This window comes from Falco punctatus, assembly GCF_963210335.1.
Source record: "Falco punctatus genome assembly, chromosome: 6".
NCBI classification, from domain to species: domain Eukaryota; kingdom Metazoa; phylum Chordata; class Aves; order Falconiformes; family Falconidae; genus Falco; species Falco punctatus.
In genome coordinates, this window is record NC_137585.1 from 22387720 (window position 1) to 22406273 (window position 18554).

The 18554-nt window shown below is 40.4% G+C and overlaps 1 protein-coding gene and 1 long non-coding RNA gene across 4 annotated transcripts in view; one reads left to right on the forward strand and one right to left on the reverse strand.

Annotated features, from left to right (window-relative positions):
• Positions 1 to 18554, forward strand: part of RERG (RAS like estrogen regulated growth inhibitor) — a 143655-nt gene that overhangs the window by 29458 nt on the left and 95643 nt on the right. The gene's annotated exons all lie outside the window — the stretch shown is intronic.
• The window catches only part of LOC308065246, a 57028-nt gene continuing 39744 nt past the window's right edge, over positions 1271 to 18554 (reverse strand). Inside the window, exons 2-3 of the long non-coding RNA XR_013928716.1 lie at positions 18029 to 18253; positions 1271 to 7626 (exon numbers count right to left, since the gene is read on the reverse strand). This is a non-coding gene — a long non-coding RNA (uncharacterized lncRNA). The remainder of the gene's footprint in view (positions 7627 to 18028; positions 18254 to 18554) is intronic.

The following is an 18554-nucleotide window of genomic DNA, read 5'->3' on the forward strand; positions in this document are numbered from 1 at the left end:
TACACGCAAGAGCAGACTAGCATTTAACAGCACAAGCAGGCAGCAAGCCTGCCAGGCCAATGCTCCGTCAGTAGTGCAGACACAGCATGGGATGGAGCAGCAAAGCACCTGAAATCACAGGCAACAGTCCTGACTCACGGGGCAGGAGCTTAGCTGAAACAGTCTTTTCAGGACTGGGGACTGGATGAAAGTTATGAGAAATTTTTCAGGCTGGGATGTCAAGCAAGGAAGCATTCAAACTTTCCTGCACCTGGAGGTGCCCGTTTGACATGCTTGGTGGCATTCAGTGGTCATTTTTTGTTCCTACATTCATCACTCAGTGCTGCCCATGGCAGCAGCTTGAGATGCACCTGGCTTACACGCTGTCAAAGGCAGGGCTGAAAAGGAGAAGGATGCTGCAGGGCAAAAGACAACTTCTCCCTGATCTTTCTACCACTGCAGCTCCTATCATGGTAGCATGCTATGCTCTCCCTGCAAACAGGGGGTAGTTCTGCGCTCAGCCCTTGATGGGTCTTAAATGACCCATTGCAGGCAAAATTAGGCCTCTTTCCCATCAGCTAGGCCAAACTAAGTTGTTTTTTTTTATAAAAAAAACCAAAAACACAAAACCAATACGAAATAGGGAAGCTGCTGAGGGCACACGTGCTCATTAACACACACCGCAATGAATTAGAATCAAGTTGGAAAGTTTTCTACACCATCCAAGGGTTATTTGGCTACAGCACGCAGAGATCAGCTCTTATTTGCATTAACATAAGTTGATTGCTGAAGCTGTAGGTTAGATCACATCACAGTTCTCCCATTAAGCGGTGAGGGCGCAACTTGACTAGGTTCAATTCTCAGCTTGGGCTCCAAAGCATGTAGGAAAGGCATTAGGGAACAACAGATAAAGGGGGATATTTGGAGCCTTGGGTGTGGATAAAATAAATTAGGAGCAAAGCTAGATAGCCAAGAGAAAATGACTGGCTCACATGGTGGGAGGAGCCTTTGAAGTGAGATTGCGAAGAGTCTCTGAAGGTTTGACCCCGTGCGGTTCACATCTGGTTTGTCTGCATTAATATGGGATTGATACAAGTGTTTCCCATCAAGGATCAGATGGTGGGGTCTGGCTGCCAGCCTCAATGCACAATCTCACAGGGCACTTGTACCTCTAGGTTGCTATTCTTCCATCACTAGACAAGAGGCATCTACTGAATCTAAAATTTCTGGCCTGAATATAGGTACAGTTTGCATACAGGGAAGTAGTGCATGTATTGTCCTGTTACAAAAATGATATTTTCTTTGTAAGAGCCATTTATCAATAGCAGGTTCTCATTAGAGTTAAATGGATTCCTTTGCTTTAGTTAGACTAACTCCAGAAGAGGAAACGCTTTTAGCCCAGAAGTTGATTGTGTGCGTTTAAATTAACAAAGGAGTACTTTATTCTCTAGAAGTGTTTTATGTTCACATGTATTTTGTTCTCAAGGACAAGCAAGTCTTTTAACATTTATTACAAGTTTAAAAAGCAAAACATTCAACCTCTGCAACACCACCCACTCCAGCTCCACACCAAGTAAACCCCGCTCCAAGAAATCCTTGTACTAATAAAAGGAAAGCCACAGCAGCTAAAGCACCTGAACTTACCTAGTCATGTTCTTGAGCAGAGACCACCAATTAAAAACAAAATTGATGGTACGGTACTTTTATCACATCAGAAGGATAGATGCATACACAACTGTTCACCAGTTGAGCCTCACCAGCCACAGTTTAGGACTTATTAAAAGTCACACACCTACAATATAAGATGGGGGATGCAAGTAATCTGATGTTAGTCTTTGAAAGGGATAGGAGTGAATTAAAGCTTTAGGTTTTCCATACATAAAGCATCCTTTCCCAAGGCTTGTATACCACAGCTTTATGAAAGGTAATAGCAAGAAACTACAGTTCCAGACTTCAAAATACACAAATGATCCAAACTCCTCTTTTAAACCCATCAATAACAGCGGTACCTTGATTCCTCAAGTGGGCAACCAGCAGGCATTCACAGCCCTGCCCACTCCCATTTCAAGCTCCTGCAACCAGGAAATTATTCCCTAGCAGAAAACAGCAGCAGCAGATTTTGGAGCTCCAAAAAAGATCTGGTATTTTCAGCACACTCATTTTCCAGCTCTATGCAATTACAGAAGCTGACCATAAAGTGATTTTCTTATTTAAGAAAGTCATGGTTCGTTTTTGCCTCTGTTTAAAATCTTATGCAAGATGAAATGTTAAAACTGACAAGCCTGAAATGAAATATCAGAACATTCCTTGACCTTGTCATCACCATCTGCTTTTTACTTTCTTGTGTAATGAAAATATTTTTTTAAAAAATCAGCATATTCCCATGAAACTTGTTGATTTGCATGATTTGGCATTTTTCAGGAGAAAAAAAAAAGTTAGCTGGAAATTTTTCAAGCAGCTCTCTACACAAGAAATGCAAAGCAGAAAAATTGGCCCAGCTAGTCCAGTTTGAAATCCCTAAAGGCTTCTTCTTTGCTCCTTTAACTCTGGCCAGAAGATAGAGCCTTCACTGAATTCTCTCCTGCGGGATTATAGAATGGAAAATAGTTCTCACTGCTTCTTTGGTTGTTTTACATTATCATAACTGTATATATGTATTACATTACCGGAATTGATGTAAATGTGTAAATGAGGGGAAGACATGAAAATGCCTATTGCATATCCAGGCATGAAATCATTATTCACTTCAGGAAAGACACTATGAAATAATTTTTGTTGCTACAGCAACAGACACTGCACACAGCAAGATATTTTTTTTTAATGCATATACCCAGATAAATATATATAAAAGTCATACTAACACATTTATAAAGGAAACGGCAAATAAATCGGGTGGCTGCAGCAAATGTAGTATTTGAGAGTATGATAGATGAATACCCAGTCAGAAAGCAGTTTGATTTACATTGTTGTATTTACTAGCCACATCCTTCTAGTGTAAATACTCAGACTCTTGGATCTGGCATTTTCCATGGTACCGCATCACCACACAGTTACTGATTTCTGTGCAGGACTCTTACCTTTGTAGCATGACTCCTCCCCATCCTTCTGACCCTGCATCCCCGTGGTGGTAATTGCGATGTACATCCATGTCCAGCCAAAGCAAAAGCCCACCCTTTTATGGGTGAATCAGGCTCCAGACAAGTGCTACAACGCAGGTCTCCTACCACTTCTTAGCAGAGCAGCACACTCCTTACTCTGCTGTGGGCTGGTAGCTGCTTCTGCTTCAGGCACACAACCCAATACTTCATTCCTTGTCCTTAATAAACAAAAGTTTTGTTTTGTTGAGGAAGCAAAGTGGCAGTGGGATTTATTTAGCTTTCCCAGGAGAAACTAGAAAAGTGGAAGCGCTAGACAGAGGCCACAGCTCCTCAGCAACCTTGTAGTCCTCTAGGTTCTTTCATCACGCTTCCTACTTCATCCCAAGATATTGAATGACTTCCTAGGACCTGCACCAGACAAATTTCTGAGCAGTTTTACCACTTGCCAGAAAACATCCTCCAAGCTCAGACTAAGCCAAACAGCCCAAGGCTTGCAATTTAAAGGGAGTGCTGCAATCAGCTGACCTCCATCACCTGGTCCCTTATTTCCCTCAGCCACAGACTATTTTCCATCAGGGCTTTGTCCCAGGCTGCTCCCAAATATCCCTGGTGGAGACGGTGACGGAGAAACAGTTGCCCTGGAGCCAGCTAGTGCAAGTGACAGGGCAGATTCAGTGGCAGAGCTTTTAGCACAGGTTCTACAAGCTCCTTAGCAATTCTTTTTACTTGGCAGGTTACTCTGGAGTGAAGCTGATGGAGAGAGAGGATGCCATGCTATAAGCATGCATCACACTTTGCAGTCCCAGCCCATTGAAACAGATAGGTAGTAAATACCAGCAAAATTGAGTATAGAACAGTTTGGGACAGACTGTTAGCATAACAGATAGTTTCTTTCTGAAAGTGAGCATAATATACCTGAGTGGTCAACCAGAGCCCAGAGTGCATTCCTATGTCCTGTGAAAAACAGCATGCCAAGCAGTTTGAAATGCTGAAATATGGTGCTGAAATACAATCTTAAAGCTGAGATTTAATTTCTCACTCTTGAGGAGAAAAATTATTTATCTAAACGTGTCTTTTCAAAATTACAAACAATGATCTATGGGTAAAAGTTGAATTTTCAGTATTTACAGTTACATTTGATACTGGCCTTGCTAATGACATGTTTTTGCCTGCATAACCTATAAGTTACCCCCCAAAACCACAGTCTTTCAGCTGCTAATAGCTGAAGGAGACTTATAAGAGAAAGTTTATCAAATGTTGCTCTTCAACAGAGTAAAGAGGAATCCTTTCTGCTTGTGCAGAAACTCTGTGCAAGTTATCTCAGGACGTGGGCACTATCAGCCTATTAGGCAGTATTTCCAGTGGGCTGCAGATCTGAGAAGCACATTATATACTGAAAACTTGCCAGTATTCTGCTTCAGTTTTTCATAGATCTTCATGGTTTCATCTGTTCTATTTTTCATTTTTGTAGATAGACTTCATTGGCTTGCAGTGTATAGGTAGATACTACTGCAGCACACATGAAAACAAATCTGCTTGAGAGTCTATGTAGAGATGTCACATATCATATGGGCCATGGTTTTAAAGAAAAAAAAATAAAAAAGGAGAGAAAGGAAAAATAAAGAAAAAGAAAAATGGTGGAACATTTCCAAGATGGAGATGCAGTAGTCTTCCCATCACCAGTTTCCCTTTGTTTTATTAGATTCGATATTTGGCCATAGAGCCTTGTACAAAAGTGTAACAAATAGCCTCTACAATTTTTATATCCTATATAATTACACTAGGAATTGTGGTGAACTGAGGCCTTAAAATGCTCCACTGCATATAAGCAAATTTCACCTTTTGAAATGTTGAGGAAGGAGATAACTTATAAACCTCAGAAAGCGTTTCTTCAAAACTAAAGAAATAAAAGTTTTGTATCTAATCTTACAAAACTATTTTCCTGTGTAAGAGATTTTGCTGTTAAAATATATCTCAAACTGTTTCATATAACTTGGTCAGAAAGGAACACAAAAAATATTTCAACTGTGTTTAGCAAAGGTTTCAGAACATCCTAAAGTAGTTTGGAAGTCTTGCAAGAATACACTTTCTAATACACTCCCTAATGAGATTCATGGGGCACCCTGCTTCTGCTTAAACTGGAGCATAAAGGAGTGGGGGTTGGGGAGAAAGCACAACAAAGTTCCAGCAGGGTTTACTGAGCCTGAAATAGGTTTGGCTTGAGATGGGAATGTAGTTTTGTTTCATCTGTATCATCATGTTAATTTACACATTTTATGAGCAACGTTTGTCCCTGCTATACATTCAATGCGCAGAATAACAGTTAGGTATATCATAGGTACCATTTCCCTGGGTATATTGTTACAGTATTTTATTTGAGGGTATCTTGTAAACATTAACACTTTTGACATGGCTTTACATGATTATTACTGAGGAAGAGCTAAACAATGTTTAGCAAAGCAGCTGGTACAGTCAGATGTATATTTCTTTAAAAATAAATCACAGCGTACCACAATACATTTCCTGCTACTGGTATTCAGAAGTGAGCTAGGAAAAAAAAGTAGACACTTACCATCTTTACCCTTTTAGAATAACTTGATTTTTTTTACATAAATGTCACTCATATTCGTATGAAGGGGTCATTGCTTCTCTCATCTGTTGAATACCTGTTTAAACAAACACTGTTATTCTTTAAAGCTTGTTTCAGCAGGGCTGGGGACTGGAACCATGAAGCTAGCTTGTAAGTGTAAATCTGATTTAAAACTCTAGAAATGACAAAGCAAAATATATTGCGTTTGAGAAGATTTCAAATCTCTCTTGCTAATTGTCACCTGAAGTTGGAAAGTAAATAATGACTGATACTGGTATAGAAGCTTTGATTCATAGAAATCACTTAACATACAAAAACCCATTTCAGCAGTTCCACACCTGTAGCTGAGTAAAAACAAATCCAGCTGAATCTGTAGGAAGAGTAAAAAATAATAGCAAAACTAAATTTGACCAGAACAATATGGCTAACAACTCTTTTCTCATGAAAAACAAGTAGTAATACGTGATCTTGTTAAAAGAGAGATCAAGAACTTCTATCATTTCCAGAAGTAAAAAAAAAAAAAGAAAAAAAAAGGTGTGTTTTAGAGAGCTGATTGATTTGGCTCAGAAAATGTGTGCTAAAGTGGAGAGGATTCAGGATGTTAAAAATTCCAAGTTTAATGAAGGAATGAAAGCTCCGTTACATGGTCAAATGACTTTATTAGCAGCAGAAAACTGTTGAAGAACAATTATTTGGAAGTAACCAGCAAGTCTCAGAGAATCTGCATGGAGTAGTCCTGGGCAAAAAGCATATTCCTGTGGGAACAAAGATACAGTAGAAGTCTCTGATCCTAGCCAACTTACTGTATTTTGTGAGTAGAAAGGACCAGAGAAATGTATAATTTCAGACAGTGATTTGAATTCCACAGGTTGTTGAATGGATGCTGGGGTGCATTGATACTAGAGATGGTGCTATATGACTGGACTTGGGTTGCTTACAATGGTAATTCTTGGATTTATGGGAAATTTGGAATTGCTGTTGCTCAAAAAATCAAAAAATCATAGAACTTTGCTAGTAGTATCATAGTGTAGAAGATATTTGCTGGATGTGCAAGGGCATTGCAATATAGTTATTATTATTAAGACAGTATCTTAAATGTGCTTTGTGTTTACTCTTCTAAACTCAAATTAATTTACTGTAGTCCATTATTTTATACACTGTAATTCTATTTCTAAGAATCTGGGAGGTGTGACTTTAATTAAACATGATACTAAGTGGTATGGGAAAAACAATAAGGGTAGGTACTTCTGGAAAAGTGTGAACTGTCAGAAGGAAAGATGTGGAATGAGAATGTATCACATAAATTCAAATGTCCCATTTTACTGTCGTCTTTGTGAACCTGGCTTCCTAAGGAAATTTTTTCCCCCCCATCATACCATGTTGCTCTGTTTCACCATCTGTCTCTTAATTATTTGCTGACCAAACTCCATCCAAATTTGACAAATAGATAGTAATCTGAAGCATATTATGTTCCAATAATGCATGTAAAGCCCTACTTGGAGAAATAGTTCATTGTAAACTCTCTTCTTTAGCCATCTGAGCTTAATCCTGGGACCTACACTTGAAAAAAAACTTGGCCTCCATTAATGTTCCTCCTCGCAGATTTAGTCACTTCCATAGTTGCAGCAGTTCAGTTCTCAGAACACCAGACCAGATTGTGTTAGGTGTTATCCAAACACAGACCAAGAAGAGCACAAGAACAAAGGTTGTTATGAGAGGACTCATAGAGCTGAAGAATGCCTAGAAGATCATTCTAGAGTAAAATACATAGATCTAGACATACAAACATGGAAAACAAAGCACCAGCCTGGAAAAAAAATAGCTCTGCCAGCATCCTGGTCTGGATACTCACGAGACTATTATATTGGGTCCCATGACACTTCACTGGGCTCCTGTGTCGTTAATCTTCTGTCAATCCAAGTTATCTTGTTCCTTCTTCCATGCAGCTCAGTCTGTTGGCTGTAGGAGAAATGGCACATTAAGAAACTTTACCCATGGCCTCATGGACCACTTCTGACATACTTCTGTTCTGACCACTTCTGTTTTGACATACACCTTCCGAGTGCTCTAACCTGACCCTGCACTCACTCTCCATTTTCGTTTGGTGTTCATGATCACATATCCTCTAGGGTTTTGATGTCACATTACTGCGGATTCACATGGTGTATCTATTCTACTGGCTTTACAGTCCACAGCTGCAGACGAACAGGCAGAGGATTTCACTTTTCTGTAGCATAGAACCATACAGCTCAAAAACAGCCACTTTCTCCTTAACCATCATGCCATTCAGTGAGCATTAAAGACCACATGAAAGAGAACAAGAAAGCTATAAATGGGAAGGCAGAAGGAAATACTTATTATTTGTAAGAATGTTTCTGAGCTAAACAGACATCATCCACAAGAATTAGTAGGGCAAGAGGAGGTGTTGCTGGCTATTCCCACATTGATTCATTTTGGTAACACAAGAAGAAATGTTGAAGAGTCCTGCCATAAGGGAGGAGTCTAAATGAAGTTCTTTGTCACATTCCCAAATGAACTGAAGGGAGAATTAGAGGACTTCATTTGAAATTATTTTCGAATGCTGAATTCAATTGCAGCTTAAAAAACTGCTAAAGCAGATGCCTCTGTTGCAGATGACTGTAGTTAATTATTCATAGTCCATGAACTGCAATGAAAGCAGACCTGGAGATGCAAAAGTCATTTTATGCTTGTAAGTCAGATTCAGCAGCACCGAGTAAGCAGGTGCAGCCCCACTAATTGAAGAGAAAGAAGTTCTGCCAGGCCACCAGCAAAATTAGATCGTTGTTTAGCGTGCAGATGGAAGGAGGTTTTGGAAGAAATGGATGTGGTTGATTTGCTTTTCTAGCAGTTCTAATGTAGTGTTAAGCTATATGCCATGTATTTACTACAACTTTTACTTTACTACAGCTGTTCTTCTATCTGGAAATGAATGCTTCCAGGCCATGGTAACAGACGATATACAGACAGTGTGTTTCACTGATTCCCAAAATGCTATAAATGGTAACAGCCTAGGATGCTGAAGTTCTCTGTACCCTGCAAGATGCCATTGCACAATATCAAGCTCCTGAGAAAAAATGATAGTCCTTTCAGCAGAATAAATGAAATATTTAGTCTCCAAATCCCTGAAAGGCACATCTGGAGCACAACAGGGATGGGGAGCTCTGCTGTCAGTGTAGTTCTGCATTGGTTCCTAGCATTGCTGCTGCTCATACCCACAAAGGCCAACCTACCAGGCAGAAACTACTTTTTGTGGCTCACGCTAGCCAGACTAGCCACTGTTTTCTATCATGCCCCCTCCATTAAGGACATTGAAGCTGGGGTTTAGAGGGACAGAAGATAGTTGGCTCACTGCTAGCACAGTTAAGGAAGTTCGTATTTTTCCAGGAAAATGTTTCCCTTTTGGCACGTTTGCCACTCAGAGCAAGTAATTTCACTTACTCCGAAATGCAGCCTTCTTAGGGGAAGAGTGCAGATTCTTTTTCATAGCACAAAGTAGCTATGACTTTTCTGGACAGAAAATGAAGGGCTCCTATAGCCATCCCAGCTTCCAGAGTGGAGGCTGGCAGGATGGAGGTGCCTGAGCATGCCAGAAATAACACGGCTCTTCTCCCCTGTGAGGGTGGCCATCTGTCCTGCTCTCTCCACACCGCCTTGGAACCGCACTGTGATCTTTGGCAACCTCCCGCTTCCAGCCTTCTCATTTGCAAAACGGGGGCTTGCAATGTTTCCTCTACCTCCAAGGCCTGTTACAAAGCTTTAAGATGGAAGATGCTAGAGAGGTCTAAAAATACCATGGCTGTTAAAATTTGGGAGTATTTGAATCGGAAAAGCCAGTGAGAGGCAGCTGGGATATATCCAAGATCTAACAAGGCGTGTTCATTTCCAGTTGGACTTTGTGGTATGAGTGGCAATGAATCAATGAGAGGAGACCTTCTATTTCACATGTGCTCTAGAAAGACACTGCATTATCATTTGTAATACAAGTAAGTGTTGGATAATACTACAAATAGGACTCCTTTGTACTTTGGTGCCTCTGGCAATGCTGTTAAGCACGTAAATATCGCAGTTCTGCATTGAAAGGTGATTCTGCTTAATAGAGAATTTCGATGGTTCAACATTTGGTGTTGTTCTGACAAGAGACATATTTCAAAATTCTCTGTAAAAAGAAAAAGTCATGGGACTAGGACTCTGGAGCAGACATCTTGGCTGTCTTCCCCACGAGCAATGCAATGCCAAGAGCCCTAAGAAACCTAGCCTTTCTGCTGACTGATCTCAAATCTACCTGAGTTGTGAAGGAAAACTGTCAAAAGCAAACCATCTCTTCAAAATGTTTCAGTTTTGACAAATAAACAAATGCTAACGTAAAAAGAGGAAAAAAAACCCCAACCAAACAAAAAACCCCAAAAGCCAACCCTGCTGGAATTTTTCTCAGCAGTGCTAGTAAACATTGAAGTGCAATGGCTCCAGCTAAGCAAACAGGAAAGCATACCCTGGTGTCTAACTGTGCAATCTGGCAGTAGCAAAATAAAGACTAGATTAAAGGTATGTTGGACCACAGCAACCAAGAGAGCTCTGGATCTCTAAAAAACATTATGTAACGAAACACAGAAATATAGTGCCTCTTTATGAGCTTAACTCTGTTTTGTCATGCAGATAATCAAGGCTGATTTTGTGATGAAGCCATGCAGAAGAGCATACTGGAACCTGCTCTTGGCCAAAATAAATAAATAATTACTTCAGGGAAAAATACACATCTGTTTCCTCTGATTGGCAAAAACATCACTGGTATTCCAGTGCCTCCCTAATTTACAAAATTAGCCCTTAGGATAATTATGGTTGTTGCCTTTGTAAAAGGCTTTGAGTTTTGCACAGGTACCGCTCTATACATAAAGTACAAAATAGTATTATTTCAGCACGGTTGCTGGGATACCATTATATTGCGCATTATGGGAGTACTCGTGTTAGTGATATTCCTAGGAGGGGGTGTGAAATATCTTTCCCACCCACCCTTCTTATTCAGTGCAATGGTAATTACTGTTCCTGCTTTCCAAACTTTGTAAACATCCCAGCTGGCTGTGAAGGGGACAGCTTTCCTGTGGTAGCCACACACTCTTTGCAGGACTGTGAACACAAGCCACAGCTCCTTGACCGTTCTGGAGCCCAGCAGTACAGCTCCTCACACACTCAAAGTTCAGCACATCCCAAGTCACTTGCTGAATTAGGCCCTGTTAATGAATTTAAGCAATGATTTACCTCTCTCTGTGGCTAAAACACTGGTGTGTTGCATCCCATCCCATTCCCTGGGCATTTTGCAAACAATCACCATCGAGGTCTGCAGCGATTATAAGCATCAAGTTTGCTTTAGCTGCCTAATCTATATTTCTCCGCTTTCCATTTCGTTATTTGCTTTGGATTAATGTTTGAAGAGCTATGACTCAGTCTACTCGGGCTCCTGCTGCTTGAAATTAAAATAAGAGAGTTCCTCCCTCTACCCCCCCCCCCCCTCCATTTCCTAATATGTTGCTTTCTGAAGCCATACAACACCTTATAAATGTTTCACCAGAAGGGAGCTGCCAGAGTATTCCCATCTGTCACATTAACACAGCCAGATTGGAGGTATTTTTAAAATTTAAGATAGCGTATGGAGAGAGGGAATAAATAAGGAACTGCTTACTTGACTGGCAGAAGTAGAGTTAATGGGAGACCGTGAAGTACCGCCACTTTGGGTTTGAGAATTTGGGCCCACCTGGAAACAAGCTTCAACAGCCTTTATGGACGATGAGCAACTTGGCCCTTGCCATCTTTCTCTGGTTCCTTAGAAAGTGAGCTGTCTTTACTAGAAGTGAAAAGTACAGGACCTTTCAATTGCCAGAGTTTCAATAGGAATGCTTGAAAATTGTCTCTGCCTACGTTTTCAGAGAGGGGAAGGATTCTGTGATATCTTAACAGTTAAGTTTTTTCTCCTGTGTCTTACCAAGTATTCGTAACAGCTAACCAATTGTACAGCCTTTCCTTTGAGCCGAACTGCTGCCCCACCAAAATCACTGAGTTGTAACATTGCTTTGGGCATGGCTTTGGTGGGATTTCAGCGTTAGGCGTTGCTACTCCGTGTGAACCAGTAAGGTCAGATCTCACAAAGAGAGCGCTGGATGTGACCACTCGGGAAAGAGAAGTGAAACAACTATCTGAGGTGTATGCATGCCTGGAGTAATTAAACTTTTCTGTTGGCAAGGCTGGTTGTTTTGGGCTTTGTGGCTATGCCTGTTTTGCTACACAAAATAGACTGAAAGACCAGTTCTTAGCCCTGAGAGCTGGTGGCACCAAAGAGCTCAGGGCTAACTCCTCTGGATGCAGATTTGTCTTGGAGGGAGCTAGTTATCATAGCCCAAACCAAAGTCAGGGCAGCGTGATGAATGAACAGCATGAATGACTGGGTCTGCTGCCTGGTCTTGCTTTTTCCTCTGTGTCATTCAGTGTTGTATACTTGTGCTGTGTAGTCTTACCAGTTCACTCGGTCTTGTGGGCTTCTCCCACTCTGGGGCTGCCCTGAGCAGGAGCCCTTGGTGGCTGGCATGCACCTTACGGACTCACAGAGTTGCAATGGATGAATCTACATCATGGTGCATGGTATTCGAGCTATAAACCAGTCAGTAAAAGGTTGTAATTAGTGCAGAAAAAAACATATCTTTTTTTCTTAGGATTGCTTTGATTCTGAAATGCAAGCACAGTCAGTACATCTTTGCATTTTTTTAGCTCCTCTGTGTAGGAGGAGGGCAGAAAAAATGTTGTATTGCAGCTTTCAAGGAACTTGCTTATTCTGTCTCTTTTCCTAGTCACATCACAGAGGATGCTTTTCAGCTTGTGTTTTAGCCTGTGCCTATCTTGCACACCGCTGGCGTACAATTCTCACTGGGGCTGAACACATATGCTATTATAAGCCAACCGTACTGCAGGCTAATTCGCAAGAACATACATGGACAGAAATGGATGGCTTGAAAGCCTGAATCCTGATTTTATTTCCACCTGTCCTGCAAATGCTTTGTTGCACTGGGATCTTGCTCCATCTGTCAGTTTATCTTCTGCAAAGTATTGATAACCTTACAATAGCAATCTAGATTTTCAAAAGAGCTCAGCCTCCCACTCTGACAGCCAGACTACAAGGAAATCACCTCTGATTTAGACATCAAAATGTAATACTCATATGTAGAAAAGAAGTTTAGCACACTGGATGCTCAGTTTCTTATGCAATCTGGGCAGCAGGCACTGCTGTGAGGGTTGTTGGGAACTTTGGAAAATTCTCTCCTTCTTTAAGAACCTGAATGAGAACCCAGCTTTTCTGAAAATCTGGCTCAAATTTAGGTGTTGAGCACTCAAAAATTTGAGTCTGAGCTCTCTGGAAAATCTGGCATCAAACAAAGGAGTGCTGTGAGAATAAATTAATTATTGTGAGATCCTGGGGTAACAGTGACGACAGGACTGGTAAACTTTGTAAAAAAGTGAGGAATAGCTTCATGTGTTGAAATTTCAGGGAAAATACCTAGTAGCCAAGAAATGACGACCTACTGTGGGTCTGCCACAACACAAGGAGAACCACAGTAGGTTCTTCTGTAGCTAAATTCTGCCGTCGGTAGAGTGGGTACTGTTGCCAGTGACAGATGTGATACTATTGGCATCCAACTTTAGAAGTTTTAAAATATTAAAATACAGGCTTTTAGTGAAGTGGAGAAACACATAGTAAATCTTTAATCCTGACTTCTTAAGCAAGAAACACAAAAAGCATTTGAAAGCTGTTGGTCTGTTGCTATTAGTTTCACCAGAGTATTTGTTGTCAGGTGGACTTAGATTTTCCAGACGACACTAATATCCCTGCAGGAAATGGGAGGGAGATGAGGCAATGTCTTTGAAACTGCTGAAAGACTAGTTTTGTAAAAGAATTACACATATACGATAATAGTGTGCTTTTCTTTTTAACAGTTACTGTATATAAAAGAAAAAAAAAAAAAAAAGCAGAAAAATGCATCTGGGAGTTGCCTGTTGCTTGTTCTGCGTGTTCACTGGTGTTATGCCTGTCAAGGGTCTTCACTCATCCTCACAGAAACAGGCATATGACTCTGCTTTGGGGGAGGTTTTTCTAATGAGAAATAGGAAGGGTCTTACTTCTAACATAGTTCTTTTATTCCCTAATAGTCCCTTAAACACAGCTGAAGAATAAGGCTAGATCTATGACATCCTCACTGTGGGGGGTAGTCACATCTTCAGCAGAAGCTGAGAGCTCTGTAGCTGAAGGCTAGCAATATTTATGTCAAGCTTCATGTTCCAAGGACCATCTATCTCTTTGGGTTTTAGTGAGCTAAGCAGCCACAGTCTAACAAATACACAATTCTAATGAGTTCAGCAGAGTTACTCTGTTTCATATCAGCAGAGAGACTGGTCAAGTAAATAACCCTTTTGCAGATACACTAGTTATATACATGGAGCATAGCACTCCAAGGGCAGAGGAAACCAGCAGGTTTGGCATTTTTGCCTTTTCTTAGCGATCTTGCATCTTTTCTCAGTATTTCTTTTATAAGCTTAAGCTTTCTGTTTTGCCCTTGTGGTATGTAACTCTCACGCCTGCTTCTGCTGATTTTTTTTTTTTTTTTTTTAAAGAAAAGGAAAAAAGAAGTATTGGGAAAATAGAATGATTTCTGGAATGTGTCAGCAACAAGTAGAATCTCTTGGGATCACCTTTGACATACAGGAACAATAAGTTTGAGAGAGGAAATTGGTTTTCCCATGGCTGATGGTTTTCCTGGATTGGCTTACCCCACTCCCACAGTGTTGAAGCTATTGAATGCTCAATTAGTATTCCCTAAAGTGTCAAAAAGACTTGAACCAGCTCCACAAATTCTTGCTGCAGTTCATGTATCATTTTTCAGGCTTTGAGAAAAGGGTCTACTGTTTCACTGTGTGCAGCAAACAAATTGCCCCCTTCTCAACCCTGTGCCATTTTGCTTTTTTTACTTGGTTCAAGGGCACCTGCAAAAATAAACAAATGGCAAGTTATTGCCTCCAGAATGTGTGGAGTACCTCAGCTAACTAGTTTAATAAATAGCTAGACAGATGGATATAATGACTATAGTATCTTGAAGTATTTTGGGTTGGTTTTGTTTTGCTTTGGGCAGTTGCTATATTACGCTGTATGATTCTGACAATGGTAATGGATTCCCAAAGTGCAGATGGCAGGGTCCCTTTTGAGCTATGGGCCAAAAATCATGCTGCCAAGCCCAAGGACTCAAAAATCATGACCTAGATTTCACCCCAAATAATGGGATTTCTTCACAAGCTGGTGGAACTGGGTTTGTAAATTAAAAATAAAAAGAAAAAGGGGGGGGGGTGGATTGCTTATATTTCATATTTATATTTTTGAGTCTTTGTAATGTGTTTGGCTACATTTTAATCTCACCTTTATAACCAAGAGTCATAAATTTCTTGCTTAGTAATAAACATGGAGATCATAGTGTGACTCCAAGAGCCAAAGCTCCAAGAAAAACACTGATTTTCACTAGAAATTATAAAATGGAAGAAGTTAGAGATTAACTTTTCAGTTGCAAGAGGTTTCCAAAGACAACCCATTCTGGTTCATCTCAGTGCAAATTCCAAGGAAGTCCATGTCAGCTTGAATCACTAAGGTACTTGTGTAATAGTCTCTCCAAGTCTTATTTGCATTAACTTCATTAGATTTGCTTACCATAACCATTCTTGACCCAGTCTTTGCTAGTTCTGATGGCTTCCTTTGTGTTGGCCAGGCTTATGTTTGTGGTCAGAAGAAGCAGACAGAAAAAACCAAAGAAAAACACAAAAAACCCCCAAACAAACAAACCATAGCTAAACTGGGTTCTGGACAGGACTGAGTGCATCACTCATCGAGGTGCTCAGAAGAATGAAAAAGCAGAAGTTATTTGAACTTTAAACCTTAAATCACAATTGGATTTTAATCTGAAATAGCAAAGAAATTTCTAACAGCTTGCTGTTTTATTGTGAAACAAGTGAGCTTTAGTACTTTGGTGCTTTGCAGTGAGATCAAGGACTGTTTTTCAATGATTGAGAAGCTTAGCCTTCAGTAAGTCATAAAGAACAGCTCTTCCCAGTTCAGTCAGAAACCAGTTACAAGAAAACTGCATTCAAAGGGAAGTGTCAAAGAGGATCTGCCTGGAAAATTATTCAGGAAAAGGACTGAACAGAGAAGAGTGGCAGTGGCAGAAAGACAATGGGTCAATTTGCAGATATTCTTTGTTAGCCCTGACCTCTGACAAGCACACTGCAGTTTATTAATTGGTAATCTTGGTGATGAGATGGATAACATGCTTGTGATACTAAGCTGGGATGCACAAGAAGTGTGTTAGAGAACAGAATAAGAATTCAAAATGGTCCTGGCAAATTGGAGAAGTAGTGTAAGATGACCATTCTTTCTAAAGACCACTTCTATTTAGAAAACGGTTGTAGTACAACATAGAGAAGTGGTAAGTGTGGCACAGAGATCGAAGAAATTAGTGATGTGAACACAGTCTGGGGGATGTCTGGCTGGATATCACTTTATCCAGCAGGGATTTGAGGGTTATAATGAATCTGAAGCTATGATCATGAGTCAATCAACCTGAGGCACATAGGGAAAATGCTGTACTGGTATGTTTAAACCAGAGTATCATCTGTAATAATCACTCCACTCTACTTAGAGCTGCTTAAGACCAAGAGAGTAGTGAGTAGCATTCTTCAATATGTAAAGTGTAGTTGTGGGTACCACAAAAGCAATGGCCTTAAATTTGCAGTAAGGAGGGTTCAGTCAGACTTTAAGGAGAAACATCTAACAGCAAGGATGGTGGACCCCTGAAACAGATTGCTGTGGGAAAGTTGAAGAATCGCAGAAGGCTTTTACCCACAAGATAAACATCCATCAGGAATAGATATAGTTGAACTTTCATAGGGTGGATTTGGTGACTTCAGGGTCCTTAATTTCAATGATTTGTTAGTAAAGCCTAGACAAAAGAGGAAGAGCTCAATACAATATCATCACCATTTCTTTAACACTGGGAAAAAATGAGCACAAGAGACAGCGCCTCAATTTTGGTACTGATTCTGCTGCTGGCAACAGCAGTCATTCAGTGCATAAGGCAGCTTGGAGCAGAAGCAGTACAAAGGCTGGTGGGGAAGTGAGATGAAGATGTTGACCCAAGCTGCAGGGTGTGTTGCAGCTTCAGAGTCACTTGCTGCCACAGGATGCTCAATAAAGAGCTAATGGTAGCACCTGCTGATGGTGCAGCTTGGGCCGTATAAGGCCATATAAATAAAAGCATTCATAGCTCAAATCCTTCAGGCTTTACAGCACATGCAAGAATGCAGCTGTCTGGCCCAGATAATTTATGAAAGCCCCTTCATGCCTCACCTTCCCTTTACTTGTCCCTGAATGACATAAAGGACTGCTGGAGAGAAGTACCTTGTCCATGTTTGAGCTTCTGGCAGGATTCTTATTTGACATCTGTGAGAGAAATCTAATGCCCCACCTGCCTTGCTTCCTCCTGGAGCCTGCTGTAAAAGCTAAAATGGCTACCTAGAGCTTCAGCCCTTACATACTGCAGACCTTATCCTAACTTGGCTCCTTATAAAATGTTATGCATGGAAGAAAATATTTTAAATATACACTTGAGCAAGCCAAGAGAAAGAGATAATGAAAGCCAAAAATAAATCATTTTGAGGCACAGAGCGTGTACAACCCCTGAAACTCTATTTTTGTTTTAGCTTTGAGCATTCTGTTTAAGAGTGCAAGAAAGTTCTGGGAGAGTGGGAGAATGAGTGCTTTGACATACACATAAAGACTTTTTCGTTAGCAGAAAAAGTATTACTGGGTTTGCTACTACTTTACTACATTGACCTTGGCACATACACTGTTTCCCAAAGTAATATCTTTCCTCTGAAATGTTCCCATCTCTTATTTCCATTTTGAAACTATGTAATCAATAAATAAAATATTACATAGGCTCCTAAACAGAAATAGGCATCAAGTCAAATAATAGGAATGGGTGAATAAAGTGGTGGCAAAAAAGGGAAGATTGAGATTCAGGTTGCATAGAAACTTCTATTTGAAATCATGTTCATAGCATTTTCTTAACTTCAAGCTATGAACCCCAGGACAGACAGATTGTTGGTCACCTGTGCTGCCTTTTGTGTTTTCATTGCGTTCCTATGGGCTTATTTTCCTGGGATAAACTTCGTTTATTCAGCTAGCAGAGACAGAGAGTCTAGCAAGGAGAAAAGAAACACCAACCATTTGCACAAGGCATGGAGGGGGAGAGTCTCTATATACCTGTGTTTAGGGTGCTGTTTAGAAGGAGCCCTCTGTAGAGCTGTGCCATGGAGAAAGGTTGGTCCTTCCTGGCATTGCGGTCTCAGTCCAGCTGTGGGGTGAGCTTCCAAGTACAGATACTGGGGGAACTCAAGTTTGTCACCGTGTACAATAACCGCATTTCCAGTGTGTATCCCCTCCATCACATCTCCGCCCAGATAGCCCCTGTTCAGTTTGGCTAAGCAACTAGAAAAAAAGAGCATCTGAAATTATCAAGTATGCAACAGATTATTTCTAGTCTTACATCAATGAAATTATGTTTCCATAAGTAAGTCCCTAATAAGCCTGTATTATTATATTAAGACATAACAATAATCTAACTAAATATAAATTAAGTGCAAATTTGGGGACTATAATTGAAGGGATTACCCAAAATATTTAGCTGAATCATCATCAATTACTACCTCTGTTTCCTCCTAACAGCTGCAGTATCATCTGTGCAGACTTTAAACAACATGCCATTAAGGGTCCTTGAAAACATGCTTAC